Source organism: Calonectris borealis, chromosome 11 (genome assembly GCF_964195595.1).
Source record: "Calonectris borealis chromosome 11, bCalBor7.hap1.2, whole genome shotgun sequence".
NCBI lineage: Eukaryota > Metazoa > Chordata > Aves > Procellariiformes > Procellariidae > Calonectris > Calonectris borealis.
In genome coordinates this window covers 21,323,801-21,337,351 of record NC_134322.1, presented here as the reverse complement: position 1 = coordinate 21,337,351, position 13,551 = coordinate 21,323,801, and the positions used below count along the sequence as shown (strand labels likewise).

The following is a 13,551-nucleotide window of genomic DNA, read 5'->3' as shown; positions in this document are numbered from 1 at the left end:
ATTGTTTCCTTGATTATTTCCAAGTGCATATAAGCAAGAAGCAATCAAATTTAATCACCAAACAATTGGCCAGATTTGCAAAAAGGAAAGCTGATTAGAATCACCAAAAAAACAGGCTGCATATAGAATAATATGTATGCTTAAATAACTAAAGCCTATAGTTTAGGAAGATAAGATGGCTGAACAGCAAAAAGGGAAGGAAAAAAAAAAATGGGAGCCAAAAAATATCTGGGTTTTCTTCCTGCCTTTGTCATGCCTCACTTGTAGCCTTGGAAACTGAGACAAAGAGGTTAAGAAACTTGCTCATTCTTAACATGGAGATAAGATACAATGTACAGCTTATTTTAGTCTTGCTTATTTCTCTGCAAAGTGCTGTAAGTGAATTGTGTTGGTTTGTTTAATAGTATAGTCTATATGATGAACTTCTTTATTTAGGACTTGAGACAATGAACCCTCATTTAGTTGTGTTACTGTGCCTAGCTGTTAGACGGATCCTTTGTTTTAATCTGTCAGTCTTTCCAGGTTATTTCATCATCTCTTCTATCAGGAGGGTGTTGAGTATTTTGGTCAAACTAGACAATTCTCGAACTTTCAGCAGGATGCAAAGTATCTCCAGTACATAAGCACGCTGACAAGTCAGGGTACAGAGGAGATGGCTGGCAGTATGCTTTTCAAACAAGATCTCGTTTTTCTTCAAGGAGTATAAACCAGGAATTCAAGATTGTGGGATCAAAACATTTTAAAGTGTTTTTGGCAAATTGATCAACTGTGAAATACTTACGAGCTCTTATTTTTTAAAGTTAAGTTCTGTACTTAGGGCTTTTGTTTTATAGGCTCTTTGGCTGTTCATGTGCTGTTTATATTGATGCAGCTCATTTGTAGGCAGTGCAGACACTTTTAGAAATTGTAAGATTGTGGAGACATTTAATGGCTAAGGATAAATTGCACAGCTGTGGACACTATTTATACTTTCATATACTATCATGAAATAGGCATAGCTCAATGTTGTAAGTTATTTTTCACATTTTTTTAATCTTGATGAGGACTTGCCAGCTTTTAGTTTTACAGGTTAAAAAGTGTTAGCACGTCCATATCCTAAGAATAAAAAGGTCATGCATTACCTATTAAGAAAATAAGAAGAGAACACTATGTTTAAGAAAGGAGAGAGAAGGTAGATGGGCTGAAGTGAAATGTTTAAAAATCTGAGTAAGGAATTCTAGAAACCCTGCATAAGATTTCTGAGCTGAGGAGTAGTTCCTAAATACGCAAAGAGAAACTGTAAGAATTTAAATATGATCAAAAATAGCCAGGACTTGATAGAAGACAAAATGAACAGTAACTCATGCAACAAGTTAGTTTAAGGTTAAGGATTGGAAACCTCTGCAAAGCATACATCCCTTCCAGAAGAAAGTAATGTTCAAGCCCACAACTTTTTGTACAAGAGCAATTTAAAGCAACTTTCAACTTTCTAAAATACATAAGGAACAATAATTATAATTTTAATAATTATATCTCAACGAAAGGACCCAGAAAGGGAGCAAGTTGTTTGTTCTTTGTAGATGTGTTAATGATGGGAATCTTTTAGAAGTCAACTTTAAAGGACAAAAGGACAAACACAATTACAGGATGTGTAAAATGGAAATTAGGCACTGAGGCAGAAATGGAATTGCTTCAAAGATGAGAGGCTAGGATAAATTAAGAACTATCAGATACCATCTTCGAAATACTGGTATCTAATATCTTTGACAATTACTTTGAAAAAAGTTCGCTGAGAGAAACCATAGGAAATTGCAGACACTATATAGTTCTGTGCTCCTAGTTTGTATATCTCGCACATAGATTGTGGATAATTTCAAGTTGACCCCCTATTTTATATCTGAGAAATTCCATAAAATTACTTTGTCATTTAAAATATCTCTGAATGCTTCTACGTCCTCTAGAGATTTAGTTGCAACATTGTAGTTTGTTCCCTTTTCTCCCTTAATGCCCTAAAATCAACAAGCTTGTTCTGTCTCAGATTGCTGTCTCTTATGGGAACCAGGAGATGGATTTAGTGGGTGAATTATGAAGTAATTTGATCAAGGGCTCAGAAGATATGATCTTTCCTCTCTTTTCTTCCCTTGTAGTGTCAACACTGTGGTTTTTAAAAAATAATAATTCGCACGTATGCTCTGAAATTCCAACTTTGGCTCTGACTTGTCCTAAGCTGTTACCACTTTTTTGGGGTTGATCTGATACAGGTTACTATCTGACAGCTCTTGTCCCTCTAAGAAACTAATTTCCAAATTACATATTACAAAAGTTTGATCAAAAGATAAAGCTCGAACTAATAACATGAATAACTTAGTGACATCAAAGAGAAAATGGGATGGGGCAAAGCTGAGAGCCTGCAGCACTGATGTGTTCCCAAAATCTTTCCTGTGGATGACTGTTGCTGACCATTGTGTGTGTCTCATTACCACTACTCTTTCTAAAAATGAGGCCATTTACTACCAAAAAATAAAATTTGGTTAATAAAGATTTTTTCAGAATATTTAATACATTTAGACTTTTATTTTTGATTCAGATATTTATAAAGTTCTTACACCTGCCAGCCACATTCCCTCAACTTGATTCTGCTCTCTGTTAGTGCAGTCTGATAAATTCTTTCTAGATCAAGTTGGAACCCGTGAAGGGGATATTGTCCTGTACCTGTCAGTCATCCCTCAACTACAGGTTACTGCTCCTGCATCCAAGATGCAGAACAGAGCTGCAATACCTCTTAGTTGATTTCAGTACAGAATGAAGCAGGTTAGTTTACATCACTGTTAGGGATTTAAATTTCTTAACCCTAGCTTGCTTTACTTTGCACTGAAATGAGCTTGCGCAGTCATTCACCATATTCTCACTGAGAGATAGTAGCTTGATAAATTACTCCATTGACAAGAGCAAGTTTTTACTTCTTGACTGATACCTTCAGCCCACTCTCGAATGATGTATTTTTTCCATTCTTCCGATGACTGGTAATGTGAGAAAACAATACATGGATGCAGTAGGAAAATCTATCAATCCACTTGTTTAAGACAAAAGTTGTTAGGCTGAGTGAACAGCAACTGGCTGTGCCTCCACTGTTTGACAGTATACTTTTACTGCATAAACCCAAAATGTACTTCTGTGGTAGCTTTCTACAGCTGTTTGTTTTGAGAAGAATCACTTTAGTATGTTGCCATCATTTGAATGAGACTTTTTAAGAGATATTTCTCTTAAACATTTAGATGAGTTTATACATGTATGTCTGTTTCATTGCATATTTAGATTTTTCCACTTGTGCATTTTAGTCCAAGAATGTGCGTTCAAGGAGATCATGGAAGATTGCTAGCTGGCTCAGCAGCCTGATAGGGGCCCTGCTGTGGAAAACCTGCATCCTCTAGATTCTTTTTAAATTGCACAGTGTTAAGTGATTTGTGATTCCAGTCTGAAAAGCCTTACCACTACCTTAGACTTCTTGAAAGTGAGACAAACTAATGTTTTTCTTATTGCTGCCATGTTAGAGAACCACTGTATGAAATGTGCTGCAAATTCAGCTCATGACTTAACAGCAACAGCTATTTAAGCCTTACTGTTCTTCAGACACTTACACAAAGGCAACCGCATCAGGTCTCAGTACAGTAGCAGTTTGCTTCTGCTTCCTGGAATGATAGGAGAGATAAGATTCATAAATGGCACAGTTCAAGCTAATTTAATGTTCTTTAAATGTCTTTTATTACACAAATTGTTAGCATTACCCTGGTGACTATGTACAAATACATCAATAGGATAATCCAGCTGTAGTTGCGAGGTTCTCCGTGTTATCACATTGCAGTCTGCCCTGCAGAAACTTTTGATGGTGAGCTCATCAGTGGTTTTTTGTTTACTTGCTCTAAAGCAATATTTGTTCCAGACTTCTAGGCTTTCAAAACAGCCTTATTTGTTTTGTCAAATATATAGAAGGTTGCTCACTTTCTGAAAAGACTGTATATGAAGTATGCAACAGCTAAAAGCTTGCACCAAGTGACAGAATTTAACAAAACGCGGAACTTGCTAGCAAAGGAAGGGATATCACCTTACATTCTACTGGTTTCCCAACAGTAATGAAATTGTGTGTGATGTAGCACTAGTTAAATGCAGACTGCAGTGTTTCAAATGCAGCAATAGTCTGGGCAGTCAGGCTTTTACATTCCAAAAAACTTAAATAGATGTAGGGGGGGGAAGTAAGTTCTTCATAAAAGTATTTCTTTCATAAGTCTGTTTATGAAATTAAGGAAAATAGAAATATAGTTCTAATGAGGTTTTTTAATAGGAATTTTTAAAGGAGTTTGAATTAAGAAAGGATATCGCTAGTGATATAAAAGTGTAATTAAATATTTATGGTACTGTAAAATCATACTTTCCATGTGCTTACACAAAGGCAAGCATGTTTTTTGTGTTCCTCTTGTGTATTTCTATTCCGAGATTTGGGGTCAGGGGTAAATGAATGAGTCTTATGTGCGTCCAAGCTCTTAAGCCCTGTTTTGCCCTCTTCCTGTTGTGCAATCAGTTTTCCCAGGAGTTTGTCAGTCACAGCGGAGTAATGTGCATTTACTCTATGAACCTGGGTTAACCGGAACTCTTGGGGTATTTTATGATTCCTTTCTGGAAGGCGCCTGTAGCATGATCATGTATAGTCTGTCAGTATTCTTTGGAATCTCTTATCCAAGGTAGAAGGCATTGCAGGAGTCATTTTGAAGAACACATCATGTGGAGAAAACATACTTTTCTCTAGAAGGATTGTATAGGAGTTTAATACCATCTCAACTTGATGACTTTCGTAGTGAAAAATGTTAAAGCTGCATATCTGAAGGAACAGAATCTATACTTCGATTATATAGTAATATTCGGCTTTAAGCAGCCAGACTGGCTAAATCTAGATTAGGAACTAAGCCCTTCACCAGTGCTTGATAATCTTAATGCACTGGTGTTCTGTGATACTGTGTTGGTTTTCACCTGAGAATGAAAACCTGCTCTGAAGTCCGATTAGCCTTTTAACCTGTGTTTAAAGGGAATAAATTATGTTAGGAGTTATAAACAGATTAAGAAGAGCTTGAGTGTGTTATATTCTGAAGAATCCTACAGTTGTTATAAAAATCGATGTTGCAAGATCACAGTAAAACTTTTTTACTGCCTTGGTGCTAAGCTCCTACAAGCAGACATGAAATCAAAAAGAATGAGGAGGAGGAGGGTTGTTTTTATGACACGCAACTGTTGCCAGTGAGATTCTTGGTTGCCATCAGTAATTTCACCTAATGGCTGCGATAAGCTACAAATTCAAACATACAAAAATGTTGCATTAAAATAGCATACCATCAACTCCTGTGCACCTCTTGTCTTTTATCCCAAATAGCTGTTTAGCTATCCAAAGCATCAGAAGCAAGAAAACAGGTCCTTTCAAGGTTATAGCTCGTCATGCTTGGATAATGCAATTCAGAAGAGCCTAAACACAACAAATCAAAATCTGTGAAATGATGCATGGCTTTATGCTTCTGTAATTTTGGAAAAGTACATCTAGATTTCCATTCTTCCATTCCAAAGAGCCCTTGAAGTATGTCAGGTATTTATAGCTTTGGATGTCTCACTTGTACATGCGGGAGTTAATGACTCACACCTTTTCCAAATAATTGAAGTGCTTCCTGAATAGTAGAGAAAACATTCCTTCCTCTGCTCAAGTACTGATTCACATTCTGATTCACATTTGTTTGTTGTCATGTGGCAAACACCATTTGGCATGTTTACTCCTAGGTCTTAATTACCCTGCAGCAGTACTTTTCTCTTTATAGATCTTATTTCCTTTCTTTCTCTCAGCTGTAGCATGAAACAGCACCTAAATTAATCCAAAAATAATAGCCTAGTTCTTCCTTCCATCTTCCCTCTTCTCACCAGCTGCATGCTTCTGCTTCTTCCCCTGTCACCAGCACCTGTGGGCCCTCCACTGAACTTGATTCAACTTGTTAAAGCAACAGAAAATTAATCCAGTGAAGAAAAGACAGTTTTAGCAATAGGTTTGCAATTCAGATTGGCTCGGTGAGAAGGCTCGTAAACATCAGAACCAGCACAAAGGAAGGAGTCAGACTGGCACCAGGAATGTGGTAAGGGGGAGGGACCTATGCAATATTGCTGTATTGAATATAATTAAATAACAGTAAGCTGTTAATTCTGCTCAACCATAACTTTTGTTAAAGATTTATGTTGCTTTTGGTCCCTGAAAGAGCTCATCTGAGTCAGATGAACATGGGACTGAAGCATGTGAGAAGGTAACAGAACACACTCCTGGGCCAGAAGAGAAGGAAATGGCACTATTGGTTCTGGCTGTCGCTAGCCATGTAATCCTTTAATTGTTACTTGAATCTGCACCCTCAGTCTCTGGTTAGTGTTTTGGTGGACATATTGCATAAGCCAGCTTAAAAAGTTGCCCTACTCCTCCTGCCTCTTGTCTCTTGGGTTTGTGCTATGCTAGCACATGTGCTGTTATAGCTGTGTCAAGAAATGGATCCCAGAAAAACTGGGAATGAGATGAGCGGTGCTTATTTAGCTGAATTATTGTTTACCCAAATCAGTTCAACCTGTGGTCATGCAGGTTATCAGCATTTCCAAGAATGAGTTGTTACACATTTTTTTTTCATCTCCTTAGCCATTTTGGCATTCCTATCTGCTTATCACAATTTGTTGCTCCCTTGTTTGTGCTGAAAACAGATTCATAGGGCTACACTGGAAAGCAGGCTGTGGAAACATTATACCTGGGCTTAGTACCTGGGATGGGGCGTCACGGGTAGGGATGGAATCAGTTCAGAGGGTGCAAACACCCTGTTTTACAGCTTCCCCTCGCAACAACTTGTGTCAGTGGACCCAAGGGAGCACCAAATCTGCAGAACGGCAGTAGTAGGATTTGGGAGGGCTGGGTGAGGAGATGACAATGTTCCAAGTTGTTTGGAACTTGGAAAATACTATTTACCCGTACTCTCAGATTATTTGTGTACATTTCTGATGCTTTTATTTGAATTAAAAGAAAAAGTTGGAGACATAGTCAGTAACTTGTTGTTTAAAAATGCAATGAAACATTCATAGGCTAAACATAGCATTTGTGACGAAATCTAGGATGTGGTTAAAATAAAGTTATTTTCAGGACTTGGGCTTAGTGAAACAGCATGCTTTGAATTTTAAATCCTGTGTACTGTTCTAAATGTTATCTGTCCTTTGCCGAAGAATTCCTAGCACGCTAGGTCAGATCTCTCCAAGATGGTCCACTTTGCATGGGTTTTGTTACCCAGTCAGTCTTCATTCTGTTCATTCCTCTGCCTTTATTTATGCCTCTTCCTGTTTTTCCTCCTCCTTCCGTGTATACTTGAATGCAATCTATTTCCCTAAATGTAGCTGTTCTATTTAAATGTACCAGTGGTACTTACTCATTATTCTCCCACACCCAAACAACACAGATTTGTTTCCCCTTTTGATAATTTTTGCTGTTGACTGATTACATCAATGTCTTGCTTCTGCTTCATGAATTCCACAAATATTTCAAATTTTAACAGGCAGTCAATACTATAGGCAGTTTTGCAAAATAATCTCACAAAAACACTGGTAGGAAACTAGCAATCTTCCTCTGCCCAAAATAAACTAATATACAAACCCAAAATCTCCCCACCACATCCCGCACAAATGTCTATCTTCACACAGAAATAAGAATATGTGAAATATTATGAGATTCCTGTGGGTTCTTTAAATGAAATTGCCTTCTCTTGCTATCCCAGGTTTTAAAAAAATAATAATTCAAAACCAAAAAGCTTTCCCTGAACTAGTCTAACTAGACCACACAGATTGCAGTATGCATATTATAAGGACAGTGAAGGGTTGTGCTGCAATAGAGCTTATTAGAGAAATCTGGAGCAAAGCCATCTATAGAGTAGACAGATTAGGAGCATAACGACTGGAAGCTGTTTCTTTCTGTCATCCTTCTCTACAGCATTTGAAAAAGGAATTGAACTAATATCCCTCATACCTCAAAGTTGTGCCTTAAGGGAGACATTATGTTCACTCTTCTCTCTGCACAGAGGCTAAATTTATTTTATGATCAAGTGTTGTTAATGCAAGAAAAAACATCTGTTTTTTAATGCTGGAAAACATGAGCAGAATTTGTCTTCTGAGTATATTGCAAGTGGTGTCGCAGTTCTGGAAAAATCATTTTTGTTTAGGTTTTTGGGGTTTAAAGTAATGCTCCCCACTATTCAAAATTTTAGGACTTTCATCTTCATGGAATTAGGAATATACAGAAAATATTTGTTTATTTTTTTATAAACTGAGAAAACTGCTTTTTGGACTACCTTCTTACTTGTATTCTTCTACTGAATATAAACAAAAGTGAAACTTGTCAAACTGTAATCCCCATCTTCAAAACCAGTCTTCCTCCTAGGCTGCATAGCCTATATTCAGATAATTTTGATCGTCTTTATAGTATTTGAAATGGTTCGTTTTTCACAAGTGAGGTTGTAACTTGTTGCAGTTGATGATTAGTCTTGCTGGTTTTGCATCGCTAATGAAAATCAGAATAAAAAGCCTGTCTGCTTACCATCAGGTTCTCATAGAAGAAGTTTTGTCTCAAAAACATTTTGGCAGAATTATTTAGCTATCTCATTCTGATGTGCCAAATATATTCACTACATATTAACAAATAAATTTGGCTATGACAGTAAATACCTGTTGACATGATGCATTGCAGCAGTTGTATTTTGGTAACTTTCAATTCTTTTTCTTTTCTTCTTCAGTTGCTACATATGCATAAAATGCAAATGGGTTGTCCTATATCATATATTGATAACTATCATATATTGATAACTTTGGTTACCATCTCCCTCCAGATGCTAAATTAGGTGTCATTTTCCATTTTCCCACAAGTTCAGCTTAACTAATATGGGAGATGGACTTAGTGAATTTGTTATCCTATTGACTCAGCCCTAACTCAGAGACACATAAAAAATGACCAACCTGAAATTCTGTCTCTCTTCTAATGACTACATCCTTTTTGTGAGAGTCTAAAAAACAAGGTACAAATTTCTCCCCAAAAGAAAATAGTTTCTTTAGGTACTAGCTGCTGATTTTTGGATTTTTTTCAGAGAACTACTCAAATCTGATCTTCAAAACTGAAAGCCAATTGTTAATGTGTATTCAAGAGTCAAGCTGTTGCCAGGGTAAGAAAATTACTTCCATTTTTCTATTCAGGAAGAAAAAACACAAAGCAAAACTGAAGTGACCAATTTAAATCAGTATGAGCATTCTCTTTCCTGTGGCTTTTACTCTGTGTGTGTGTGTGTGGAGGAGGAATTACTGAGGTGATTTTGTGAGAATTTATTGAATATGTGATTTGTAAATTAAACAATTATTCTTCTACAGATTGATTATATTCTAAATAAACTGGGATGATTCAAAACATACCCCAACTTCTTGCGAAAGCTTGGAATAATTCTTGCAAGAAATGTGTCCTTGGACCAAACTGCCTAATGAACTTGATTGTGTTTGATATCCATATGCCAAATGTAAATAAGTATTTTATAATTATGGATCGGTTGTCCAAATAGATTACACAGTAATGGATCTGGTATCTGTTCAGATGGGGCTTTTATGATGTTTATTATCCTTTTGGGATTTAGAGGGAAATGGAAGCGCTTGAGGTCACTGGAAAATTTTAAGTGTTGGGGTGGAAAGATAAGACTTGGGGTGGAAATACAAGTCTATTGGTTCATGTTTAGAAAAAGTGGATGGAAGTTTTTGCAGTGAAAAATGTCAATTTTATGACCAAAATGATTCACAAAAGTGCATTAATTTTCCTGAGCTACTTTACACATTTTTTTTTTCCCCCAAAAAAAGACTTGAAATATATTTTGTTGAACCTTTTAACTTGGAATTGTTTGGCGTGGTGGTATTGCTTGGCATAAGCTCAAAACTGAAAAATGCTGTGGAATATTTAATATCTTTGAAAAGAAGTTTTTTACTCCTCTCAGTTTGGGGAAAAAAACAAGTTCTTGGAAAACTGGTTGTTTGGGTTTTTTTAACTATCTCTGTAAGTAGAAAAGAGCTTAATTTCCAAGACACTTGCCCTTTTGTTCCTCACTTCCCTGTTCTAGTCTGTTCCCACTACTACCATCCCCTTCTGTCACACCCAGTGCATCCCACCATGGCCTTTTTGTCATCTCTACCAAGGACGGAGGCAGCAGAGTTGTGTCTAGGCCGGAGCTGCACACGTAAGACTTGTTTGGCTGGCCAGTCAATTACTGAACTCTGCCAAGTCTTCATCAGGAGCGCACTACCTTGGTTCTTTCTGCCTTTACTAGCTAGTACTTTTTGCAAAATCTGCAGATTTTAAGGTGCATTTGTAGTCCTAACTCTCCTTTTATTTGGGTGGCAGTTGCTAAGGGAGGACACATAGCAACAAACTTCATTTTTTTTAGAATACCAATATAGACATGTGATTTATAGGAAGTTAGTACAATGGAGCAAGTCTTAGAACTTATTGAAAATACGTTGTTATACCATGCCCAGTTCAAGATTTTACCTAAGAATTATAGTAATATTTGGAAGAGTGTTTTCTCTAAATGTGTTTCTGTGGTCAGAAATAACTTGCAAAAAAGATGAAATGACATGCTAGGAAATTAGAGTTGCCTCTTCTGTATAATCCTGAAGTGGAGTAATACTGAAAGCATGAAACTGTTTACGAGTGAACATCCCAGAGGTACTTAACTGTGGTTCAGCAGATGCAATTTCTTGATTGTGTTAAGCTGATCTTAGGCAGTGCTGCCAAAAAAAGGGGTGTCTCGGTGGTATTAGCACTTTTGGAGATGTGACCAGCTGAATCAAATTCCTACTCTGGCTGGAAATTTTCTTGTGTGGGGGATTAGTTTCCAGCCAGATTAGGAATCACATCTATCTAGCTGATCACACAACCCACAAGCACTTTCATCAGCACATCCACAGTCAAAGTGGAGGGATAGTCCATTTGACCAAAAGTGCAGATTTTTATCTTCTTATGCAGATTGTAAATCTGCACCTTAAGAAATGTTTTGTTAACATACTGATGAGCTCAGAAAGGCTCAGCTGCTTGCATACTGTTTAAAGAGAAAAACAAAGACCCAAGAGCTTGTTGCTTTAAACATATTTGAGTATGCAGTAATAGATCATTTTGAAAGTAAACTTATTACTGAATAAGTTTGGATGTTTTGGAGCAGAAAACCCTGTAAGCATGTTTTGTACCTTTGCAAGCTATAACAGGCTCTATAGTACATAATGTTTTGTACACTGCTGTATTCATACTACATAAATTTCACCCAATTTTTAGTTTCAGATTAGAAGTTTGATACAGATGTCAAGACTTCTAAGATACTAGGAATTAGAGATGTCAGTATAATACAGTGAGCTGAAATATGGCATAAACCATAATTTTGTTTTCAGGCTTCCATTTTTTTTAGATAGTTATACGTTAAGATCTAATCCGTCATTCTAGATTCTTCACTTCCATTTTAGTTGATTTTTCAGGTTCATTTTAGAGAACTTATGTTAAAGAGGGCATGGGGAGGGAGTGACGAAATGCTGATCATAGTAGCACCACTCCAAGAGCTATAAGGCTGTTTCCTGGTTTGTATATTTTCAAGATCAGTTTTTAAAAATTGCATTGCTTTCTGTTCCTCATTCCTTTAGGAAAGTGCTGCTTAGACTGGATTGGCACAGTGTGGTTTTGGCTCAGCTGTTTCTACTGCTTGGTATTTCATCTTGCCATGGCATACTCCGGTCTCAGCATTTGCTTGCTGTGTTAAATAATTGAGACTCTAAAGGTACTGAGTACTTGCTCCATCAAGCAAGTAGTATGTTGTGGGACAGACCAGTATGCATATTGCTGTGTGGCTGATTAAAAAAAAAAAAAAGGTTTAAGTTGCCACCAAGGTAGACTAGGGACATTGAAAGATTGTGTCCTTCTGCTTCTTGTTTAAGTCCTTACTTATTGTTCCTTGTGCAATGAACTTTTATAGTTTCAATGTGCAAAACACTGTCTTGTCCTGTTGAATGTCATTCAGTGGTTTTCACTGGGGATTACTACAAATACATTTTTAAATGTTAAACTTACAACAGGTAATTAATCTTTTCTTAGTAATACTGTTTTTATTCTCCAACCCCGTTGAGAAAAGATACCTCATGGGTCTTGAGTAGATTATATGTAGATTCACTTCACTGTGAATCACTGTGAAGCTGGGGTTGGAGGGTTTTGTTAGCTCAGGCACTGATTTTTGTATTTAAGAAACTTTCTGTAATTTTTTCTTTTTTTTTTTTTTTTTCCTGTCTTTGGAGCAGAACAGGGATTCACTATGATAGTGAATACTTTTCTTTAATGAACCTAATTGTGAAATAAATTTTGCCCTCTCACGTCCAGTACATTTTTTCCCTCATAGTAGTTGCTCTTCAAGATGATTTATTTTTTCCTTGCTTGTGATATAATTTTAGTCAAAAGTCTCCTCTGGACCATGTCCATCTACAATCTTCATTGCCATCAACTGGCGTCCTCCTCATCCTGCAAGTCACACTTCAGGTAGAACATTTTATATGATACCTAACACACAGAAACTCCAGCCTGCGTTCAGGTAGGAGCTTGAACACAATAATTACACATTTGTTTTTAGCCTCTAGTGAGCATTTTCACTAGGAATACCAGTAATGAAAAGAACTACCTAGCAGGCAGCTCAAAACTGAGCATCTTTCTTAGATCACATACTTTTTTAGTTTTTGTATTTTACTGGAATAACCACTTATGTTAAGGTTTAAGCATTGACCGTTTGAATACTCGGGAAAGGTACATGGTTTCACGCTGTACAGAAAGGTGGAAGATGCTAACAGTGTGCTTCTCTTCCTTTAAAAATACCTGTAAAGGATTTCCCTATTAGCTTGCCCAAATACATATCCACAGAGAAATAAATGGCTGCTGTATGGAGCGATGAGAATTTAAACAAAACATTGGCAGCTTGTTAAAAATCTCCTCTGGAGAGGGTAGTAGTTTTATGTTTCAGAAGATCTTTAGGTTGTTGATTGCTGCAGTGCTTCTGATTCTTACTCTGAAAGTGCTACGAAAATGATGCTGAGTTGTGACAGTGTACCCCAGTTTTAAAAGGATATCCTGCTTAAGGGAATATTGATAGAGCTTAATAAAGTATTATGCAGCTTTAAGGTTTATTTGTGGAGATTTGAATTCAGGAAATGGCATTGTTATGCAAGAACTGGGGCAGCTAAAAGGAAAAGAGATTAATATACTAAGACTTGGAAGGGGAAGCTGGGGTTGGAGGATTTTGTTAGCTCAGGCACTGATTTTTGTATTTAAGAAACTTTCTGTAATTTTTTCTTTTTTTTTTTTTTTTCTTTGGAGCAAAACAGGGATTCAGGATCAAAAAGACGTTATTGATGTCTATAAACTGAAGATGTTTCTAATCTTTGTGCAGAAATTTTCCTGCTTATTCAGGAGATCTGGGCATG

General features: G+C 36.8%; 1 protein-coding gene across 14 annotated transcripts in view; it reads left to right on the top strand.

Moving 5' to 3' along the window:
• Positions 1-13,551, top strand: part of PEAK1 (pseudopodium enriched atypical kinase 1) — a 124,357-nt gene that overhangs the window by 14,711 nt on the left and 96,095 nt on the right. For 11 of the 14 annotated variants that reach the window (XM_075160448.1, XM_075160451.1, XM_075160436.1 and 8 more), the window contains exon 2: positions 9,159-9,233. The exons of 2 other annotated variants lie outside the window; for them this stretch is intronic. The gene's annotated coding sequence lies outside the window, so the exon portion shown is untranslated. Of the gene's footprint in view, positions 1-9,158; positions 9,309-13,551 lie in introns of those variants that run through there. One more of the 14 variants, XM_075160438.1, reaches the window with a different exon arrangement.